This window comes from Amblyomma maculatum, chromosome 10, assembly GCF_055883805.1.
Source record: "Amblyomma maculatum isolate TAMU_Amacu chromosome 10, ASM5588380v1, whole genome shotgun sequence".
Lineage (NCBI taxonomy): Eukaryota > Metazoa > Arthropoda > Arachnida > Ixodida > Ixodidae > Amblyomma > Amblyomma maculatum.
In genome coordinates this window covers 84,245,119-84,268,670 of record NC_139353.1, presented here as the reverse complement: position 1 = coordinate 84,268,670, position 23,552 = coordinate 84,245,119, and the positions used below count along the sequence as shown (strand labels likewise).

Genomic DNA, 23,552 nt, shown 5'->3' with positions numbered 1-23,552 from the left:
CTGTAGCCACGGATGGCAGAATGCAAATCTTTGTTCCTGTTAATAGCAATGTTTCGGATAGCAATTGAGCAATTGAGCGCATTTGGCAAGCACCGATGATTATGAATAGCAGCTTACTGATGTTGCTAAAGAGGAAATCATATAATAGTTGCATCTTGTCTGTACTCACATATGGGGCTGAAGCGTGCTGCCTAATGAAGAGAGTTCTAGTTAAGCTGAGGGCAACACAGAGAGCTACGAAACGAAAAATGATAGGTGCAGCGTTGAGATAAGAGAGTTGCAGATTGGATCAGAGAAATAACTCGAGTTAATGACATTCTAGTGGAGCTCACGAATCGGGCTTTGCGAGTAGAATTCGATGGGAGGCTAACTGATGGTCGCTAAGAGTGACAAATTGGATTCCAAGTAAAAGAAAGCGAAGCAGGGGCGGCAGACGTTAGTGGGTGGTTGAGGTTAAGAACTTCGCAGGGGTAAAGTGAATGCAGCTAGCAGAGTAACAGGTTAGAGTAATATGTGTGATGTCTTCACCTTGTAGTAAGCATAATTCAGCTCATTACTGTGATGATTGTTTCTTACGTGTTGCTGTGGTTTTGCCCTTATGTGTACTGCGTTGCGCACTCTTGTTTACGCATTCGTATTTTAGCGCTAACTGAATGAACGCACAGCTCAGCGCAGGGAGGCCTTTATACATACCAAATTGCAGCTTTGATTTAGATCTTCCGAGAGGATTCGTTGACGGCGTATGAAGCAATCTTGAGCAACCTATAAATACTACGGCTAGCGCAGAGTAGAAGGGAGATAAAATGAAAACAATAAAAGTAACGCATCATGACTGTTCTCGAAGCCGGGGGCCTTAAGCATAGAACTGAAGTCTCAGATATGTAGTCTTTCATGTGAGGATAAGGCTTGGGTTGCTGGTGCGAGCGCCACACTTCCAAGGAAATAGACGTGCAAAAGAACTACGGGACATCTCATATGTCACGCCTCATAACGTTTTAAGACATTATACTGCCGCATATAGAGTACAGTGCGCAGCATAAGCTGGGAGCTATGCTAACAATCGCTCAATGAACATACAAAAAATTTCAAAACCTGGTAAAGCTTTAACTTTCAATGGCCCGTGTTAAGGCTTCCGGTTGCGTACTCGATTATACTGGCACTGCTGATTATGGGTGCATTCAAAGTAAGAGAAGAAGGCAACTTGCAGCAATAAAGGACATTTACTAATTTCGTACGAACTCAATGGGACATCTGATATTGACGTGCTTTAAAACTTTTGCATTAAATATATTGTAATAGACAGGTCCTACATGGTGCAGAATGCCCAGTACACGCAAACGAAAATCAAGACACACAGCTTGCTTATGAGCCACAATATTCAAGTCGTATTTGTAAAGTTAAACTTAGACATTAATTTTCGCAGTGTATATGCTGAAGAAATCGGCCAATTATCTCCTCCTATTGCACTCTGAGTTTAAAATTGCGAAAATTGCGCACCACAGGTTTTTCAACATAGCAGTAGGGGTTGTATGACAAAGGCCTGATTAGAGAGCTCTTAATATATTTCCACTGTTCATGAATGCGTGCGAACATCCCCAGCCAGAGCTGTAATAATCCATTCTCACCGCAATGAATTTGCCACTGCAGCTCAAAGGCTTCTTGCAGCCTTGATCGCAGCAACATGATTTCATAGTCGCTAATCCGAAAATTACAGACCCTTACCACTGTTGTAGCGAGGTAGATTTCTTCAGGTTATGTATAACTGAGATATTTTTATATGGTTTTTTCGCACGAATTTTGTGTGATGCGAGATCATTGGTGTTTAGAAAACTTACCAAAAAAGTGTGCGTTCATCGCCAACATTGTTTTCAGGCACTATCTTTGGCGAGCTACATTCACTAGTTTGGTTCACATCATTTTACTTAAAATTGCAGCTTCGTAGCTTCCCCTCAGTGCAAGCATTGACCACGTGAGGAGAAAATTATAATTGCCCGCAATGATTTCAAGGTAAACATTGGCAGGCGGATTCACAGAGTAGCAAATTTAGTTACTAAGAAACGTGTATGAATAGATCCGGGACTCGTGTACATGGAGTCATGTACATTCACTGCCGAAACGTCAGGGTATGGCTAGATTAAAGCATGGGCTTTTATCTATATTGTAACTGTTTACTACTGTAGTCTATTTATTACACGTTATATTAGAGGCAATAATTATGGTTGCAATAGGCATCTTGAAACAATGCAGCGCATAACAAACTTCAGATGATATAATATAAACCTGAATTATCATCGGCACACTCGCATATCGAAGATGGGTATGTGCACGCGAAATACGATGGGAGATAGAGCAGACATTGACGGGGCTCATTAAGGCTGCCACATCACAATACGCAATGGGCAACTGCGGTTGTTTCTCTGCTTTCACGAATTGTGGCAAAATGTTTACTGTATTCTTTAGTCTCCAGCCTGATGCGTTCTAACAATTTGGGGGCCATTCAATAAATCTTTCTAGCGCTACTCAATTTTAATTGTGGAATTTCTGTGGCCCCAGTTTCTTCTATTTCTGCGGAAAACCCTCGTTTTTACGTCACAAACTTTATGACCACGTTAATATCCACTCCCAGCCTAAAATGCAAATTGAAAGGTCTACATAAGGTCATCTTAGTTATTTTACGAACAGCATCATGATTTCCAGTCTCTATCTCCACCATTCAACGTGTGTCCGTGCGTTTTTCTAATACTGTATGTTACATCATTGCTAGTACTCACATTTAATTGGACAGATGGACTCACCGGAATGTTCAACTTGTGGCATCCCAGAGACTGTGGACCATGTATTATTGGTGTGCCCAGAGTATGCGAACGAAAGAAATGTGCTAACTGCTTCCTTGAAGCGTTTAGACAAGAGACCTCTGTCGGAGGAACTGCTGCTGGGCGCTTGGCAGGCCAAGGGGAAGGGGAAGGGCGTCCAAGCAGTTCGTGCTCTTTGCCGTTATTTGGGCGCCAGCGGACTTGATTCGGGCTTATAAAGCAAGCTACTGTGTCTGTATATATATTTCATATACCTTCTCCCACATCGTCACCCATCATGACCTTCTTTCTTCTCTCCTTCCCCTTCCCCAGTGCAGAGTAACAGGCCAGATTTGAATTATTCGGGCCAACCTCTCTGCCTTTTCCTTTCAATAAATCCATCTATCTATCTTGTCAACAGAAAAGTTGTTTGTGGCTATGAAACCAGCTTCAGGTCCGATTTCGTTTTTTCTTTTCATTTTAAGAATAAGTCATTATAGAATATAAATGGTTTGTTGCAACGGATCGAGCGGACATCACTTATTCTATGCACTGCGAATATTTCGGCTTGAGCCCTGCAACAAGCAACATTGCTTGTTTTTGAATGAGAATAATAAAATATTTGTCGATGAACCAAGGACACGTTTTGATAAACAATATGTAATATGCTCACCACATGGTGTATTTAAGCAACGTTATACATTTATGTGCTCAGAACCGCAAGCATTTAGTTTCAATGAGCTAATCGAAGAATGCGGTGCAATTTCCTTGTATCGTGGTCATTATGAAAATGTTATAACCACAACCTGAGGTTTCTATCCAGTAAATAAAATAAATAAACAAAATATTGAATAAACTTTTATAGAATAAATACGTTGGAAACAATAGTTCTTTTCCACAATCACTGTTTTAACATTTGAGCAACACCTTTATTTCCTAGTGTAGGCCAGGTGATCCAGCAACGCCTTGCCCAGACAGATGTCGTTGCCACCCTAAAATTCACAAGCCTCGCAGGGGAACATGCCTTGCCATCAACGCACCATTACTTCCCGGTCATCTGCCACTGAGGCTTGGCTGAAGCAGAACGCTAAGGTTCGTGTGAATAAAAACTTTTAAAAACAAGGCACGCTACTCAATACTATGACCGCTCCAAGTGTGACCATCCTGTGTACTGTATCGAAATGATGTCTTATACTTTTATTATTTTTTTTTTGTAAGAAAGGACTTGTCCAGATGAGGAAGGCAATTCTGACCCGTGTCTTCGTATTTAGTGGCAACTCTATCACTGCGTGTGCTTCACCTGACTGTACATAGTTTATTCACCTCCCCACAGGTACTCCAGTAACATGATAATCCCACCTTACATTTCGTGCAGTCACCTGGTAGAAACTTCGGTCCTGATGCTCCGTTGCCACACTCTCCGCATGCCTGCAATACAGCGTGCGTTCAACCCCAAACAGTACGAACTGACCCAGCTGTCATCTGCTGCGGCTTCCTGTTCCAGTGGGGCCCAGTTGCCCTCAGCGGGAGTAGACGGGCATGATGAATACGATTAATCCACTTCTTACGATGGTCGAGCCGATAAAATAAATGAGATAACACGACTAGGCTAACCAAGATAATGTTTCATCTCACCAACGTAGTTGACTTGTGGTAAAGCAACCATGAAGACGACATCCGTATTTGGGATGCCTTTAAAACAAGATTCTAAGATGTTTGTGGTCGGTCGGCTTTCATGAAATTGTGCCCCGAACAACGATCGCGTGAACTGTCCCTGCAGGTTCGCGAACTGTGAATAGGCTACAACAAGTCGTCGACTTCTGCAAATCTGCGAACGTCAACATGTCAGTAACTCACAAAGTCAATCGCACCTTGAAGGGTATTGACCACGATGCCTTCCAGATATTTTAGCACGCGACAGCAGAATGTCACAGAAGTATGCACACTCCGCCAGAGCTTCGAGGAGTTGCTCAAGTAGAGGGTGGTAACGCGTCAGCACCAAGGTCAGGTATAATCGCTTGCCGAGCTGGCGCCTGCAGCCAACAATCTCTCGTTTCTGCGGCAAATCAGTCTTCATTCATGAACAGTTGAGTGAAATCTCACCCTGGTACTTTGCCCTAAACAGCAGCCCCCCATTTTGCCCCGTCCTTGCGGAAGGCTATTGAAGATCATGTTGCTGAGGCGGTTCCACCACCCATCAGCCACCAGCTGTCGCTGCTGTTTCTATGAAATAAGTCGATGCCATCCCAAGGCCAGTCGCCGTTTATATGAACTAATATGATGTCATCTCGATGCCTGTCACTGGTTCCTCGACTTACACTGACAGCGTTGCACCACCCCGCCCACCTGTTTGCACCCTACCGTTCGCGCCTTGGCAAGCGGCAGCGCCCAGTTTCTAACGGATCAAATACCACGCAATTCCTGGCACACAAAAGATAACCGGCCAATTTTGAACACTTGCGGATTGGCTGCGCACATAGCCCGCTTTTCCCGGAATCGTCTCCAAGTATCATCACCTGCTGCCTAAGTTTGTGTGCAATGGTCTTCAAAGCATTAGCAGTCCGCGTCTACTGTGACTGCAGTAAGTTCTCATTTCTATCCAAGCTATTCAGTCCTCTCCCACCAGAGTTGATCCTCGCCGCTACGCCGCTTCATAACTGAGATGAATGTCAACTGAACGCTTCTAGTGAAGAAAACTAAAGGCCGCTCTTCCTGAGGCGAGAACTGCGCCACCGTGAAACATTTAAAGCCCTCACCTACCACCTACAAACCTTAATGAAGTGTCAGACGAAGGCATTTCTGTCATGGCTCTTATCGACGCCGATGCCGAGGTTACTGTAATGTACGAAATATTTTGCAGCTGTTAAAGTCAAGAGCTGATTGGAGGACTTCACTAAACATTTCGGTCGATTATCTCTGCTATAAAGCGATGGCTGCTTTCGTAGTGCATTACTCTACCATTTATACGTACGGCGTAAGAGACATGTTCTTCCGTGTAAACGCAACGAGCTCACAATTTTCGGTTGAAATATGCAGAGCTAGATCGAGAAAGCACGCAACTATAGATATCGCCTTTTGAAGCGACGCTTGAACTTGAGGGCGCGTAACTCGAGATGCCCACATATAGATGTCGTCTTCATATATAGAGAGTTGCGCCGACTGTTGTAATGGGTCTACAAGCGCGCCAATTGTAAGAATGAAAAACGTTGGGCTTAGTACTCCGCCGTGTAGGACTCCACGGGAAACGAAATCAGATTTTGGGCTAGATGAATAGCTTCTCATTCAGCAGGAAACGCTAACAGCTAACGTTCGGCTGCTTCCAGAGCATGCAAAATGACTTTATGAGGGACGTTGTCACACGAGCCCGTTATATTCATGAACAACGTCGCGGGTCAGTTCTTCAAACGTTTTTGACACTTTACATGTGATACCAGGTCCACCACGTTGTCCGTTTATGAGCGTACAGCATCGAAACATAGAAATTACATTGGAAAATATACGGTAGTGCTCCAGGTACCACTCATTACGTGTATGTAGCATTGTTTCCAGTGCTTTTCTGACGAAGCTAGTCAGTGAAAATGGATGGTATGATGTCAAGTTCTAAGGCGATTTCGCTGATTTAAGGAGCGGAACTAAACGAACGCGCTTCAACTCATCTGGAATAGTTCCCTCAGTACATGATCCATTGTAATATCCCAAAACAACGCGCCTACCTTCTTGTCCAAGGTTGCCAAGCGCAGAGCGTATCACACCATCTCGACCCGGCGATGATGACCATCTGCAGCGAGCCAGAACAGCGTCAATTTCCTCCACGGAGACGGAAAAGGTTCATTCGTGAATCCCAGGAAGTGGGAACATCGTTCAAATATAGCGTTGCCTTTGAGGTCGATTAGCTTCTGTTCTAGCGCAGAACTTTCCAGCTATAGCGACCTCACCATGTCTTTGCTAGAGCGCGAGAGATTTGAATTTATTTGGATTGATTTATGTGGTTTAACGTCCCAAAGCGACTCAGGTTGTGAGAGACACCGTAGAGAAGGTCTGCGGAAATTTCGACAACCTGAGGTTCTTTAATGTGCAGCACACGGACGCCTTGCTTTTCGCCTCCATTGAAAAACGGCCACCAAGGCCGGGATTCGATCCCGAATCCTTGGAACCGTAGTCGAGCGCCGTAATCAATGCAATCATCAGGGCGAATGCATATAATCGTTGAGAGGATATTCTAAAGCCAATACCGACATTTCAGAAGCGTGATAAAGGCTTCCATGTATCCGGTGTTTCAGAGAATGATCTACAACGTTTGCCTGGGTGGCTTCAATTCTGTGCTGATTTTTTTTTTCGTTGTGCCTCGCATCTCTAAGGCGGAGGCGCGAGTTTGTGCTTCGGTATTTACGTTCTCCCCTCTTTCGCAAGGATCGCAGGCGCTGTAATTCAATATCAAACTCTGGGTAGTTAGGCCCTGGGATGAAGAAAGACGTCGTGTTTACCATGGCCCCCCTTAATTTTGTGTTCAAAATCTTCTGGAGACGCCTGCTCTGCAAGTGTGTTCGTTAAGTGCTTGAAACTCAGACCAATCGATGCTGCGCATACATGTGGCAGAGGCAGATGAGGAAAGAACAATAATGATTTTATATATAGAGATGTGGTCGATTCCGTGCGGTACTATATCCGCAAATCACCGGACGCTGCTGGTAAGTACCCGATACGCGAAAGCCATTAAGACAGCTGCTATAACTCGCCCCTTAAATAAAGGTGGGGCACAGTCATTAAGACACCTAAAGTCATAGTCAAAGGCGAAGGACACAAGCTTTCTTTTTTGAAGGTTCACTCGAATACCTTCTCACATGATGTAGTGAGCGTCAAAGGCTTCTATGATGATCCTAGGGTGATGTATGCTCGCCATCAAGTCGTTCAATTGTGTGACGTCAAAAGCACTTGATGGCGACATATGTGCGCCCACAAGCATAAGCGTGATATTGAGCCATTTTACTTACTGTTAAACATCAGTACTCGTTACTACTGGATATAATAGGTTGAATCACATACTAGAGTTCACATAGAGTGCAGGCAATGACTGCTGTTTTTCTGGTGCGTGGGAGATGCAAATTCCTCGTAACCTGATAGTGGCAAGATCTTTGGTACTTTGAGTTCACAAAAAATAAGAATGGGGATATGATTTGCATGTACATATTGCCGTATATCCGTAATTCTGTACTGGAGCTAACAGGAATTCCACTGAAAATATTGAGGCATCTTTGAGTTTCTCTAAATGTTCACGCTGGGGGAGCCATTATGCCTGCTACTATGGAGCCGCGAGAACTGTTATTAACGTGTTCAGTACCTGTAGCGCAGTCTGTGCTGCTGTCGCGAACAGGCTAAATAGCACAGCGTGGATGGCGTTCATCATGAGCATTAGAATGGCCATAACCGATAGGTCTTGACCATGTCCCAACTACTGACATTTCTCTGGTTTGGCAGTAGGGGTTGGACATTTAGTTCGCGGCAAATTTCCTGGCCCAGTGGACGTGCAAGGCTTTGGTAACATTGGCCAGGTAACATGATGCAGCACGTCGACTTCACCGGCCGTCGAGATTTCTTGATTTGGTACAACAGGCGTAGGAGCAGGACAAGATTTAGGAGTGCTTGAGACCTCGCCATCAAAAGTAACTCTGTTCGTATATGGTATTCGGCGACGCTTGGCAGCGGCTTCTCTCTGCGCAGAGCGATCACGCACCATATGCTTCAGCACAGCCCGTTCGGTATTTAGGCGGAGCCACTTGAATGCCGGAAGTCGATAAAGACTGGACACGTGAGTGGCGTCTGCGAAAATTCTGTTGTGTGCACTAGATACTTTGAGTCACACTACGGCGACATCTTCCGCGCGGCTGTTCTCAAGTCCGCCAACTGTCATGGCCCTCATAATCCCGCTGAAGGCATTGCTGTGCGCTTAGATAGTTGCACATACCCACGAGCGGGATATGCCAGACATGTATCCAGCCGAAATAGATATTTTGCTGTCAAGTAGAAATGTAAATATATACTGAATAATAGACGACGGCCCTACTTATTGGAGTAAAAATGATTAATTTCAGCTCGATAATAAACTGAACGACAGAAAGAGCAGTCAGAGTCTTCTTTCTCATCTTAAGAAGTTATCCACCTTTACAAATTATTAGTTACTTTTCGAGATGTCAGCTTCGAAGAAAGCACTTAAACATGGGAAGCGAAGGACCCATGACTGACGTGTGCAAACGGAAAATTTTATTAATCAGTCCCCGAACGTTGCCCTAAATGGCGCCAAAAAGTCACAAAACGTTCTTCATTCCGAGCGCTAGAGGAAATGTTATTTTAAACGCCATTACTTGAAGCAATTTGCTTAACGGAAACTGCCGGCTGTTTGTGATACATTTGAAATTATACTTCCTGTTGCGTCCGAGAACAGCCTGTGGGCGCGGAAAACCACATGGTCCCATTGACTGCCCATTATTCGTCATACTTTTTACACCGTTTAAATCACCATCAGCTGCGCCCACCACACCTCCCGTTATGTGCCAATGCTTAACCCCAAATAAAATATGAATGGGTATTTAGACAGGTTTTGGCCAGCCAGTCCCTATACCAAATGGCATAAATGGTGTCGAAGAACAATATCCGCGGACACAATTTATTCCCAGTGTTAAAATAAAATGTATTTTCGAAGAACGCAAGGGCAAAATAAAGAAGACATTGGGAAGTATGTTCAGAAAAGCGTCAAAAGTCAACCACGGGTGCTCTTTAGGGCCATCTTCACAGCTCCTTCCCCAGATGAGAGAGATTTCAGTAAACGCACTTTATTCATATTTGAATTGACATCATTAAACATTATGCACTCAGTTCACGCAACTCGATTTTTTTTTTCAGGTGTTTTTCAGCCGACTATGATATCGATTAGTTTCCATTTCCTTTCACATGTAACTGCAACCGCTACATCTTTGACTGCTGCCAACAAAACGCTATATTGATCGATGTTGGTGCGTTGGAAAAAAAAAGGAAAACAAATTTTCATTCAATTGAAGGAATTGTTCCGTGGCGAGGAAATAACGCTCATGAATTTCTAAATTACCGCCTACAAAACAATAGTGCTCATATGTTTCTTACAGCAAGCCGGACTTCTTCAAAGCAACGATTCGACGATAAGTACACTGTTGAAATCGGGGGACTATATCAACGGAGTACAATAAATTATTCTGATTTACAGGCACGGTTTTGCTATTCTAATGAGGGGCATTTAATGAAAAACGTTATATAATTGGGCAGTTATGAATGTCTATCTGAATATCGCATAGAGACACCGATGTCTTTAGAGGCACTTAAGTCGTAGCACCTCTTCTCGACAGACGTCTAAGACAGACCCAATTCGAAAGAAATGCAGATATGAGTATAAAAATACAGTTTATACTACTTTTTAAATGCCTCTAATTCATTTCATTCATGTGTAACTTTTAACTGGAATTTTAGGTTGCTCGATAATGGTTCCACATTACTTTCATCACTCCCAAACACAAACAATGTTTAACAAAATCCGCAGCCATGTTGACGCAGTATATTTTCTTCCTATTTGGTTTACGTTTACCTAAAAAATGTTATTATGCAGCCTATTAACCTCTCCCTGACGTAGGTGCTATAAATGTATATCTTTATTCGCTTTACATTGTTGTAGAAACTCATCACTACTCATACTAAAATCACTGCTTGTATTATTGTCGCGGTTTTTGTGCCGATACTCTGGCGGCCGAAAGTTAGATGGGCAGATGACGTTGAGAAGTTCGAAGGAGTCAAGGGGATGCAGCTATAACAGTACCGGGTTAATTGGAGGAATGTGGAAGAAGACTTCGCCCTGCAGTGAATATAGTGAGGCTGATGATGATGATGAACCTCAGAAATAAATGGTGGGAAGCATTTTCACACCACCCAGTAGACAAATCTTCGTCACCGTATTTATTTATGTTTCAGCAATAACAAGATAAATTTAGAAAATGGGAATGCGTTTATATTCAAATAAAAATTTTAATTCTCTTACAACACCTTTAAAAATATCTTACGCACGCTTTGGTGCCACAAATGAAGGAAAACCTTCACTGGTCAGCCTCTTCTTGCCCCATGCAGGGCCTGTCTGGACTATGCTAAACACACAGACTAATTAACATTTCCCTGCGTAGTCGAAGTGCGCATCTAAGAACGCGATTGAACTTTATTGAAACATCTGCTTTTTTTTTGTTATTCCTACCTGAACAAATATAGATATAAAAGGAACCTCATTTCAAAAGAAGCCAAGCGTTTTCTAAAGAGAGGGACAGACACGGCGAAAAAGCTTGAAGGTATATGATTTGGCGCTATTAATTTCTCTATACTGGTTATAGATATTTCTTCCCCAATATTCACAAACTAGCATAATATAGAATTATAGAATGACTTAAGCATTCTTCTCTGTGAGTGTATGTATTTTCATTAAAAGTTTCAGTACGCCACTTTACTAAACAGAGCAAGACGTTACGACAGCCGCACTGTTTGTTCTCAGTGTCTAATTCGCCGACAGTGTCATGAATACCATTTCCGAAACTTTCAGCTAAATAAACTATGAAAACAAACAGGTACGGCTGTTGTAACATTCTGCTTTCTTCAGCATATATATCAACCCAGAAGGGAGCGTATTTCGCTGTCCTCAGACAGGCAGTTACAAAATACAGACAACACAGGGAGGTGCATCTCTATATCTATTCGCGAAGCCCAAATCGAAATATTATTCAATGCAACATGTTTGCCACTAGTGAGGTGAATAAACATGCCACCCGTTTTTATCCTCTCTCTCTCGCCTGTTTTAACTATCGTCCTATTATAGAATACTATTTTATTTGGAGTACCGGATTAACACTCGCCAGTTTCCGGGTGTGAGCCCAATGTTGTAGACATGGGAAACATGATAAGTATTGAATTAGGAACCATCTTCTGAGCAGCAAAGCTACAAGTGATTGACGAAGCTGGTGCGACGAGCAGGGCCATTCTGCGAAAACACCTCGATTCTTCCACTAAAAAAAAAAAAAGACTATTAGAAGTCACAAGAGCACGAAAAAAAGTTGAATATTCCTGCTGAGCGTAAAGAAACGAATGCAGTAGAAAGGCTATTGGCTGTTCTTACCTTATTGAAAACTGAAACACTACTAAAATTGGAAGATCATCAAGGTGATAAGGAAGGCAGAGTATGAACAAAATGCGTAGCTGGGAGGACAGCGTATAAAGTCGCAAAAGTAACTTAAAACCGATATGGCCGCATCCCGTTAAATGATGAAGGGTATGTACTTGACATTTTGGGTGTGGCGCTCCCACAACCGACATAGAATGCTACAAAATGATTTGCCACTTTGCCCGACCATCTCACGAAATCCAGTTAACGGCTCAGTTACAAAGTGAATAACTGTATTGAGGCGAAAGCCTTTAACGGCTCATACTGTAGGCCACAACTCTACCAATCGTTTCCGTCACACTACAGCGAATGAGACGTCAAATCCGGTTAAGCGGCAATTTCGATAATTTAGTCAGCAGGAGTCTGGTCAATCTTACTGATGACATCATCGCGTACCTCAGTAACTTTGTAGCAGTGATATCAAAACATTAATTGGGTATTACTTAGTAATAAATTATTAAATATCTTATCTCCACCGGGAATCGAATCACCGTCCCTGGGATCCGCAGGCGAGCGCTTTAACCATCTGCGCCACTCCCAACATCGTGCTGCGCACATCATAGTTCTCCTTGTCAACCGTGAGGATGCTAGTAGCGATGACAATGACGCTGCAGTTTCTGATAATGACACTGGCTATAGTAGCGAATAAATTGGCGATGCATTTAATTGGTAAAGATAATGAGAACAAATATGATGCACCGTCCTTTGGGAATTTTACATTGAATTTAAATCAGCCACAATGTTGGGACCGCTTTCTCGAAAAGAGCTTGCTACTTGCCGTCGTTCCAAATCGGCAAAGTGGGAAGTAGAGCTTCGCATCTCCCCTTGATGCGGAGGACGGAGAGCACGGAATGTGTCTGGAACAAGACGCCCGTTACCACAAGGTTCCATTATAACTTACGTCGACGCAAGCATCCAAGCTTGCGAAGTTACAACTGCAGTTTACTGCCCTAGCAAGTCTTCACTGAACAAGACATCAACATTTCAATTACCGGAACCTCCATTTTCTTTTTGTGCGGAACTACTTGCAGTGTAAGAGGCGAATCGCTCTGTGACCGCCACTCTCATGCTTCCCACGGTCCGTGTTTTCATACGCACTGGTGCCCTCCAGATGGCAAAGCTACTCAGACGCATAGCACAGAAATCTGTTAAAACATACACAGTCTAGCGGCACGCATACTACAGACAGTTCGTAGTCAATGGACTCGCGTGTCCTTTTAAGTGCTCAAAGCCAGGCGGATTCCGCGACCCGCCTTTGACCCTCAACCTCGACATCGCAAACCTCATTACATTGGACAATGCTGCCTTACCTTGAACAAGAAAGGAGCACCTCCGACGCCCTACACGTGATTTCACACGTACGTGTACGGTAACCCACCACCGCAGTCTAATGTCGCGGAGGTGGCGCTTCGGAAGATTAGAGTTCCGGTGGCCCTAACACCAGCAGTGACTCGAAAGTGGTCTCAATTTCGAGATTGCTAACCACACCCTGGGTGCCCTATCTGCATATTCAGAAATACAGAAGCTGACATCCACCACCTGCTGTGATAATGTCCAACGCTGAAGCCGACGCGGATTCGGCACATGGTGGCAGCTGGCCTCTCCCCCATAATACGGCGTCATATGCCGCTTGGACGCAGGGGCCACATCATTGTTCACTCCTCGAGTTCATTGCATCAGCCAACCTTTTTCATTTCTTTAACCACACTGTTCATCATTCATAGGATTCTTTTTATGCCCTGATGCAATAAACGTTGAACCAAAGCTGTCTTATTGGTTTCTGTACCACATGCGGCTGCACTCTGTAGTGTTGGGCAGCGGTTTCGGTGTAGAAAGGGAATTTCTTCCTTATTCTTCACCATCCGTCTACGCAGTTGTCTTCATGCGGTTTTGGCGTACATCTCGGGTTTAAAGTGTATATTACTGTTTTCGCGGCGATGAGGAAAGCAGTTTCGAACCAGAGCGCTCAGCGTCACTCCTCCTCTCTGGTATGAACGGAACCGGTGACAGCAGGGGTACTGTAGCATGCTACGCAGGAAGCACTCGCACTGTGCAGTGTTTTGCACAAAACGTATCATCAATAGCCGAAAAGCGTCTGAGCTGCTCAGCTAATATGAGAAGTGCGCTCTCATTGGTGTTTTTTATGTTACGTATGCTTTTAGATACCATACCCGGGTCCTTCTTTTCATCATTTTCTTTCCTTTCTATCCCTGTTCGTCTCATTTCTGCCATCTGCAGCTTAACTACTAGCATGGGCCGCAGCTTCCAAAATCTTTTTACTGTGTTGTTCGAGTTAACAAGAGATGAACAGCCGAAGCCAGATTATTAACATATGAACAGTGGCGGCATGCATTTTTTTTATTTATGCTCCAACTCCTTCAGTTGAGGGAAGACGACCGACCTCAGAATTTCAATCCCCAAGCGAACGTGTTTCGCCTTGTCAACCTTTGGGGGGAGTTGCGAATGTTGTGCTTGTAAATAACGTAGAGGAAAATTGAAATAAGCGGATAATTTTCTTTGAATCAAAAATTAACCCTATGCTGTCTAGTGGTAAAAATAATATTTCGGCGCAGTCCCCTGAGATTTATGAGTATATGAAATTATATTGCTGCATATCTCACTCGAAGACAGCAATTCCTAATGACATACTTATCAGCTGATTATTTCATAAACAGCGCCACAATATATTTTTTCTTCTGAAAGCACACATCTCACACGCTTCTGCTGCCGATAATGGATATGATGGATGGGAACGACGGCCATTCCTTAATCATATTTTGTGACGACAAATGAGCTATGAAATAATTCTTCATCAAAGTAACTTTCGCTGAGGTAACTTAGGGACAATATTCAAACAGGCATCAAGATCAACTGTCCATTTTTGTTTCATCTGGCCGGACGTCAGCATGACGGCAGCATCAGAAGAACGCGTCTAGCGGCCAGTGACAGAAATTCCAGGAAGCAGCTCCCGCCTTCGACAACAGTCCTCGCCACTCGACACACGTTCCGGTGATGAGTCATGCAAGCTATGCTGAAAACAGATCGGCAGATAGTCAGTAATACGACGCTTGAACGACGCTTGAACGTTTTGTCACCCAACAGCGTCCTAGGGTACAGTAAATGAATCCTAAATGCACATCCGATCATCATGAATAGAACCCCAGTGGAGGCGTGAGAACTCCATTTAGTAGCTGCTAAAGAAATAAACGGTATATGCATGATCGGATGTACCAAAAAATGTGGCGTGATCAACATTGCTCGTAAAGATGTCATAAAACTGCTACATTTGCTTGCTTCACTGCTCAAACGGTTGCGGTAGCCCGTAAACCATTCGAGGAAAGACATTAGATAAAAAACTTTCTTACACTATTTCCTCCATCGCCCTCGCCATTGGTGTGCCACCTCCTCTATGTGCCCCATTACGGTTTCACACCCTAGAATTTAATCAGGCTTGTAGAGTTAAACCGACACGATTAGGTGCCTAACTTCCAGTCATTTCTGGTCGAATGTCTTTAGTGCTGCTAAAAATGTTTTTTGTTTCCGTCAGGCACTTTCTTAATGCTGCAAAATTGAACGCGAAAGCTCCGAAATGCCCATGCGCGCTACTTGTCTCCTGTTCTGCGGACGCGACCATTCATACCAGCATGGCGGTTGTTCTCAACTTGGCCGCTAGATGGCACCACCTATGCAAAATGCCAGCGCCCATGAAAAAACGCTTTATATGTCCCGTTTGGTACAATTACACAGCATTGTTAGGACGTATGCATGACATCCGTATATTGCACGTTACATAAGAAGACTGACGCCCCAAGCAGCACTCAGTGGTTTCTTTGTTGATTACATGGCTTTGCTTGTCTGCTGACTTGTTGCTGTCTTTATTCGGCTTCGATTTCGCATCAAAGAGTGCCAACACCCATTGCGCCACCGGTGCCGAATTATGAAAGGCTGACAGCGCAGAAACTTCAAAGCACCCGTACTGATGAAAATCTAGCATTGACGTTGTTCCTTTCCCTGTTGTGAGCGAAACGTTAGGAGCATGTCGCTGTCAAGCGACATTATGCACGTGATATGGTTGGACACTGATTGATCGGATGGTTGCGTGACGTCACACGACCAACTGACATGGCCGCGTTGGCAGAAGCCCCAGCTCGGTGGCTCTTTTTAAAACCGGCCGGGAACCTTGGACCTCGCCTCAGACATGCTAGCCCTAAGGTACACAGGGACGTTCACTCAACTTTTTTGAGAGGAGGCGTTATATCTATGTCGAGAGTGAATTTCACATACTGTGATTGCTTAATCGCTGTATGTTGATGATATGTATCAGATAATTATACCAGACATTACTATCTATCAGAGATAATTATAGACTAGGAAGGAGCATGCGCGTGAATTACACTTCGCAAGCGGTGCAGCACATGCGAGCCAATTATGCTGCACGAAATGAGCGTGCAGGAGTCCTTAAGTGTTCTTTAAATTTATGTCATTGAGATTTCAGTTAAATAGAATATTCTCAATGCGCCCATGTGTCCCACTCTTATGATTCCTGGATATCGTATAATTTATATATGATGGGTGCATAGGCCATTGTGGTATACCTCAGCTCCTTAAGTTCGGTGATGAAGTGAGATGCATCCTGAAATATCTATTGCACAACAGTAGCCCGCATGTTATTATTATTATGGAATCCTAACTCTAATTCAATGCCTTAAAATACTCTATACATCGGTGCGCATACCGCTATGAAGTCATTAAAGCTTCTTGTGTCATTGATGTGATAAACATAAGATTAAAATACGAGGTGTGAACGATATCACTGCAAATGATTGAGTGTTTCTAGAAATGTAGTCGGCAGAAATAGCCCACATTGCCACAGTCATCAACAAAGGGTCCGCTCATAGCTTTCAAACTCCCCAACTACACTAGACCTCACGTCTAATCTAGGTTCTAGCATATTATTGCCACTCTACATGTATTTAACGATTCCGTCAAAAGCCTCACTATTATTTCAATGTTTTATAGCTAATTCCGTATTCGAACTCAGCGCTATGAAAATCAAATTATCTTGGGAAATCATCGCCACCAAACCGTATACCCTAATTTTATTGCAGCACACTCACTTGCAGCCCTGACATCATTGCTGACGCGCAGGTCGCTGATATATGAATTTCAAAACAGACGAAAGCCCCACGTATTCATGTAGCCAATGCCGCGTCAAACCCTAAGGAAGCTTTATGTTAAAACAGCGCTAGTCTAGAAACATAATGCCCAACCAACTCGCCCAACAATCCATTTTCCAAAGAAAGCGTTGGCATTTAGGAACAATGCAAGATTGCAATTTTGTCCTGTTGGAAACATGTGCCAGTTAAAATATGAGTCCCAAAGGAAGTTTTGACATCTTAGTCGAACATAAAGTTATATTTTTGTCCTTTCCATCTGAAATTTCTAAGCGTATTAGAAGTACTGGACATCTATAATAGGCGCTCAGTTTAATACCACAAAATGCATTTCATTAGTTCTTCCCACTGTAGTCCTTGTCGCTTTAAATATATTTTCACTTTGAACTAATTTGTACCTTTTCATGCCCCAATGTCAGATTGGTTATCACAATGCCGTAGTGAAGGACCTTCGTAGTGTCGTTTAATCTGCACTGGTGGCGCCAAGCACGCAGGTGCTTTGTGTTAATTCTCCATCGATGCTCACCCCCTGCTGCCAAAGTCGACCCGCTTCCTAAAGACCTGTAGTCAAGCGCTCCAAACAGTTAGTCACTGCGGCATGCCTCTTTTAAATATGAAGATAAATTATTGAAACAATTGAAACGAATTATTCAATTATTGAAACGAAGGAAAGAAAGCAAGTAGCTATAAAGAAAAAAAACGGATGAGTAACAAAGGCAGGAACTGTAAAAAAACAAATGTATGATAGATAGATGAATTATAGAGTGGGTTGATAGATGGTGGGTGAGAGAGTAGATAAGTATGTGTGTGGGTGGGCAGATGGGTGGTGGGTGTATGAATTAATGGATGGATGAACGGACGAACAGACGGACGGACTGATATCCTGCCGCACGGAAGGAAGGAACGTCCATCGAACCTCAGTAATCTGCGATTTGCTGATGACGTTGCCTTGCTAAGCAACTCGGGAGATGAACTGCAAATAATGATTGATGACCTAGACAGGAAAAGTAGAAAGGTAGGCTTGAAAATCAATATGCAGAAGACTAAGGTAATGTTCAACAGCCTCGGGAAGGAACAGGAGTTTACATTAGGTAGTGAAATACTGGAAGTAGTAGGCGAATATATCTACTTAGGACAGGTAGTAACCGCAGATCCGGACCATGAAAAGGAAATAACAAGAAGAATAAGATTGGGATGGAGCGCATTTGGCAAGCACTCGCAGATTATGACTAGCAGCTTACCGGTATCGCTCAAGAGGAAAGTATACAACAGTTGCATCTTGCCTGTACTCACCTATGGGGCTGAAACGTGGAGGCTAACGAAGAGAGTTCTACTTAAGTTGAGGACAACCCAGAGGGCTATGGAACGAAAAATGGTAGGGGTAACATTAAGAGATAGAAAGCGTGCAGAGTGGGTCAGAGAAATAACTCAAGTTAACGACATTCTAGTGGAAATTAAGAAGAAGAAATGGACATGGGCAGGACATGTAGTGCGAAGAGAGGATAACCGATGGTCGCTGAGGGTAACAAACTGGATTCCAAGGGAAGGAAAGCGTAGCAGGGGGCGGCAGAAAGTTAGGTGGGCGGATGAGATTAAGAAGTTCGCAGGGGTCAAGTGGATGCAGCTAGCACAGAACCGGGTTAAGTGGAGAGATATGGGAGAGGCCTTCGCCCTGCAGTGGGTATAATCAGGCTGATGATGATGATGATGATGATGATGATGATGATGATGATGATATCGGCCTAGGCGAAACAATAAGCACTGAAACTTTCCTGTTGTCACTGTAGAATTTTTGTAGTTTCTGACAGTGAATCGTTTGTGATGAAAGAAGTTTCAGTAGCAACGTCAGAACTTTGTGCGGTTAGAATAGAATACTTTACAAAAGTACAGATTACAGAAACATACTACAGACACAATTAGGAACACACAAGCTACTCAAGAAATCTACTCTGAAACCGATATACGCTAATTGGTAGCATTCTCGGCCTCGTTTCGTTGATTTCCTCGACTAGGAATCAGCATAGATCGATGACGCTGCCATCAAAATCACAAAAAAATACTGGTTCTATAAAAAATTACATTTCAGCAGATGACAGGAAGTTCGTTGCTGAGCGGCGCAATTATTCATGAAATTATACGGACAATGTTCAAAGAATGATGTAACGAGAATTAAAGAACTACAAACTTTTGGCTTGCATCGACCATAGTCTTGTCTTTCAATAGCAAGTTTTGCCGAGGCGCTTGTCATTCTTTTCATCCTACTGAAAGCTACCGGCTAGTAGCTTGTGAGTGATGGTCACTCACGTATGGTTTCACGCATAATAAGCTCCTCAGTAAACATTCCAGATATATCTGGAATGTCTGCACAGGATAGAATCAGCTTTAAAATTGACGACACCTTAACAAATGCTTACTGAGCCTTTTATTGAAAGTTTTTAGCCAACTAAAGAAATATGGGGTCTTTATTTGGTGCAGGACAGCATTTACGGCTACATTTTTAGGTCCCATTGTCCGTTACTTCTCCGTCCCCTAAGGCAGATCGCCCACACAATGTCGACAAGTTACTATCAGGGCGTGTTTAGAAACTCACTTGTTATTGTAGAAAGTGCCTCAAAGTAATGACAGGTGAATACGTGCTAGATATTTATTAAACTTTTTATTTACTACCTCCAATAATGCATCGCGATGGTACAAGGTTGTTAGTGTTAAAAATATTCCAGTTCGGTGCAAAGCATAGACAAGTGTCGCCACCTGGCGAAATTAAAGCGCACATCATTTCTGTTTGCATCGCATTAGTGCCATAAGATATCACCCCTTGTCTAAAAAAGTGCCTTATACTAGTATAGACTATTATTGTGTGTATTCCTCTGTATCGACGCTTGCTGTATATAAAGTTTGTTTTGTTTGTTACTACTGACTCCGACCCTTACTCTGGCTTGAACTAGCGAAAGCTGGGCACCGAACGGCCACTCCCTTCTGTCACTACAAGATAGTTGATTTCCGGCTGAGCTTGCCACACAAGTCGACGGCGTCTTTTTTGAGACCGGGACAGCTACCCCCCTCACTCTAAGGGTATCTTGGAGTGTGCGCACCGTTAGAGGCGCATCATTATAACTCATAATTATTAACGGGTGACCCCAAGAAGAGCGCCGGTCAAGGCACTTCACATTTGGTTATTTCAAAACGTGCAGTGCAAGCTGCCAAATAGGGGCTGAATGTTTTGTATCAATAAAAATGTTCATTGAAATCACTCTTTGTAATTTTATTGAAGTATTCACTCTGAAACAGAAAGATATTAGATTGTGAGAACGTGCTGCGTTTAAAATGAGCTTCATAATGAAGTGAACTATACTCTTTTGGCACCCTGAGTGCCTTTATAGCAGCACGAATTACTCCTAACTCCCCTGTTTAAACTACTTCAACGGAGCGAGCCAAAGCACTACTCAGAGGAGTATTCACAGTGCTATTAGATGTCATAATAGCTTCTTAATGACCTCATATTTACTCCAAAAAGAACCCCCCATCCGAAGAGAAGTAAAATATTTGCACCTCCGGACACCTTAAATATCCCTCCGTACGGGAAAGTAAGACAGATACTCATTTTCTGAGAATTTAAAAACAATCTCTTTGACAGTACGCTAGACCTCCGGCCATTTGCTTCTGTTTTGGGAGGTTTTGAGTTTCCACTGTGCGAGTGCGTGCGCCGAAGTAGTCTCACGTAGCATGCAGCTCGGCTTTACGGTGGGCAGCGAACAAATTAACTAGGCTTAGCTCTGGTACCGGTCGACCATCATTAGTACAGGTAGTGGTCCTAACACTGGTGAGCGCTCTTTGTACGTGCTCAAGCAGGAGGGATGAAGAATTTGAAGAAAGTGCTCAGAACAAACCTGATGCATGTCTCAGATTATCGCAAAACTATTGCGGCGAAAACGGGGGAAGCGTGGCAGATAGAGACCAAAATTAATGGAAAAGGTGATAACGACTAAGCTTTTAATATGCACTGCATGCCCCAGAATCTGGACAAGCGCATTCCTAAGTAGCGCGCCATCAATGGGCAGCCATCAGTAAAATATTGAGCAAAACCGAGATCAATAATGGCGTTTCATTAGAGTGCTACCCGATTCCAAGATTTTATATACTCGACTGGCTTTCCTACAATAGCCATTATTGGCACACTAGCTTATATATTGGCATGCAGCCTCACTCAACGGCTACCCATTATCTTCCACCCAAACATATCCACTGGCTGGCTTACAACAGTCATCCAGCCACTTTCACTGGCTGTCTAATACTTGCGACCAAGCTTACTCACTGGCTTTTAAATACAAGTATCCAGCTTGGCTCATCGGCTGCCCAATATAGCTTACACAAACTTTTCCACTAGCTTCGTATCAATAGCATCCAGCCAATTCCATCATTTCTGAACGATTGATTTCATTTATGTCTGTCTGTTTTGTGCTTTGTTGGGAATTATGGCACAGAGGCAGCTAACTGCTGTCACACGGGCACGGCTTGAACTCCTTTTAAGTCCCTTCAACCAAGGTAGCCCTTATCTCAATGAAGATATGCGCCTTGTCACACGGCAGTCCTTTAGGAAAGGAAGTTTAAGGAAGTTTCTAGCGTAAGGAGCTCCGATCATCTCCATCGAGCAGGTAAAGGGAGTAGTCTGGTTCCCCGCGAGCTTCAGTGCAGGTTCAAAAAAACATATAAGGATTAATTTTGCGTTTATAACTAATTTTAGTACTGTAACACAACGCAATTAAGCATGTAAAAAAAAGAAAACAAGCAATTATCCAAGCGTCCAGGCAAGAATTTGGCAATCACATTGTAGCCAGCAGAACAGATAAACTCGTTATTCTATTATAAGTAACAGTGCATTCGTTTTACTTGAATGAAGATCAGATTTATAGTTTAAATTTGATTCAAAGTGTTGAAACGAAAACATCTGAAAATTATTTTGCATGTTTTTTACCTTGATTATTTTATATGCATGGACAAAAGAAATAGCGCCTACTGGGACCCCGACAGCGTCTCTGAGATCGTTATTAGCCGTATGACACGACGGGTACGTATCTAATGTATATATGTTTACAACGCGCTGAAAGTATGCATGCACACAAATTAATGGCCCTTTAAGGTTTGTGCCAAGCCAGCATCTCTAGCATGCGCCTTTTACTATAGGTTCTATGGATAACAGCTTCCAGCAGACCTTGCCGATGTCTGCTTGAGCAGCTTGCATATTGATACGTATCAAGGTTAGTCCACGAAGGTTAGTCCAGGCTGGCACCGCACACAGAACACAGAAACACAGCAACGTCGACCTTATTCTAGCATCAATTGTTGCTACCACTTTGTCTTCAGTGTCACTGTTGCTGATCGTTGTCATCTTCAACTTCCAGCGATGCAAGGCATATATGTCACATTACCCCCCCCCCCCCCCACGAAAAGCACAGTCCCGGTGCACACTAGGACGAACTACTACAGGGGTAGTACGGTTTAATCCGGGCGACATGAACAATCTCGGGGCGTGGCATAGAGGACTGTTGTGGCGGATGTACAGGGGCGATCTCGTATGTGACAGGAGTGACTGGCCGTAAAACACGGTAGGGTACTGCGTAGCGTGGCAAGACCTTCTCACACAGCCCTACCTTGCGAGCGGGAGTCCAGAGCAAGACGAGAGTCCGGAGAGTAGTGGACATCCCGGTGGCGAGAATCATGGTGCCGTTTTTGACAACTTTGGGAGGAAGTTAGTCGGCGGCGAGCGATAACACGGGCGGCGTCAGCTCGGGAGATGGCGTCACGAACGTAGGAACTGGCGTTAGCGGTTGGTGGCAGTACGCTGTCAAACGGAAGGGGAGGGTCACGGCCGTATAGAAGATAAAAGGGTGAGTAGCCCATTGTGTCGTGACGAGACGAATTGTACACAAACGTTACAAACGGCAAAGTAATATTCCAGTCACGGTGATCATCCGAGACATACATTGACAGCATGTCCGTGAGCGTGCGGTTGAGGCGTTCGGTGAGGCCGTTCGTTTGTGGGTGGTAAGCGGTGGTAAAAGAGTGCTTCATGGACCAATACCGAAGCTACTCGAGAAAGAAAGCAACGGCCACGGTCAGTGAGCAGCTGGTGTGGAGCACCATGGAGCAGGATGACGTCGTGGAGAAGAAGCGCAGCAATGTCAGTTGCACAGCTGGTGTGTATCGCTCGGGTGACAGCGTAGCACGTAGTGGCCACCGTAATCCATTTATTCCCCGACGCAGAAAGTGGGAAAGGCCCGAGAAGATCAAGACCAACTCGGGAAAACGGGTCTACTGGGATGTCGATCGGCTGCAGGGATCCAGCCGGCATAACCGAGGGCTTCTTCCGTC

General features: G+C 43.8%; 1 long non-coding RNA gene across 1 annotated transcript in view; it reads left to right on the top strand.

Annotated features, from left to right (window-relative positions):
- LOC146176917 (uncharacterized) overlaps window positions 1-3,885 on the top strand; it is a 47,343-nt gene extending 43,458 nt beyond the window's left edge. The window contains exon 4 of the long non-coding RNA XR_014701232.1: window positions 3,733-3,885. This is a non-coding gene — a long non-coding RNA (uncharacterized LOC146176917). The remainder of the gene's footprint in view (window positions 1-3,732) is intronic.
- Window positions 3,886-23,552: the final 19,667 nt, after the last annotated feature.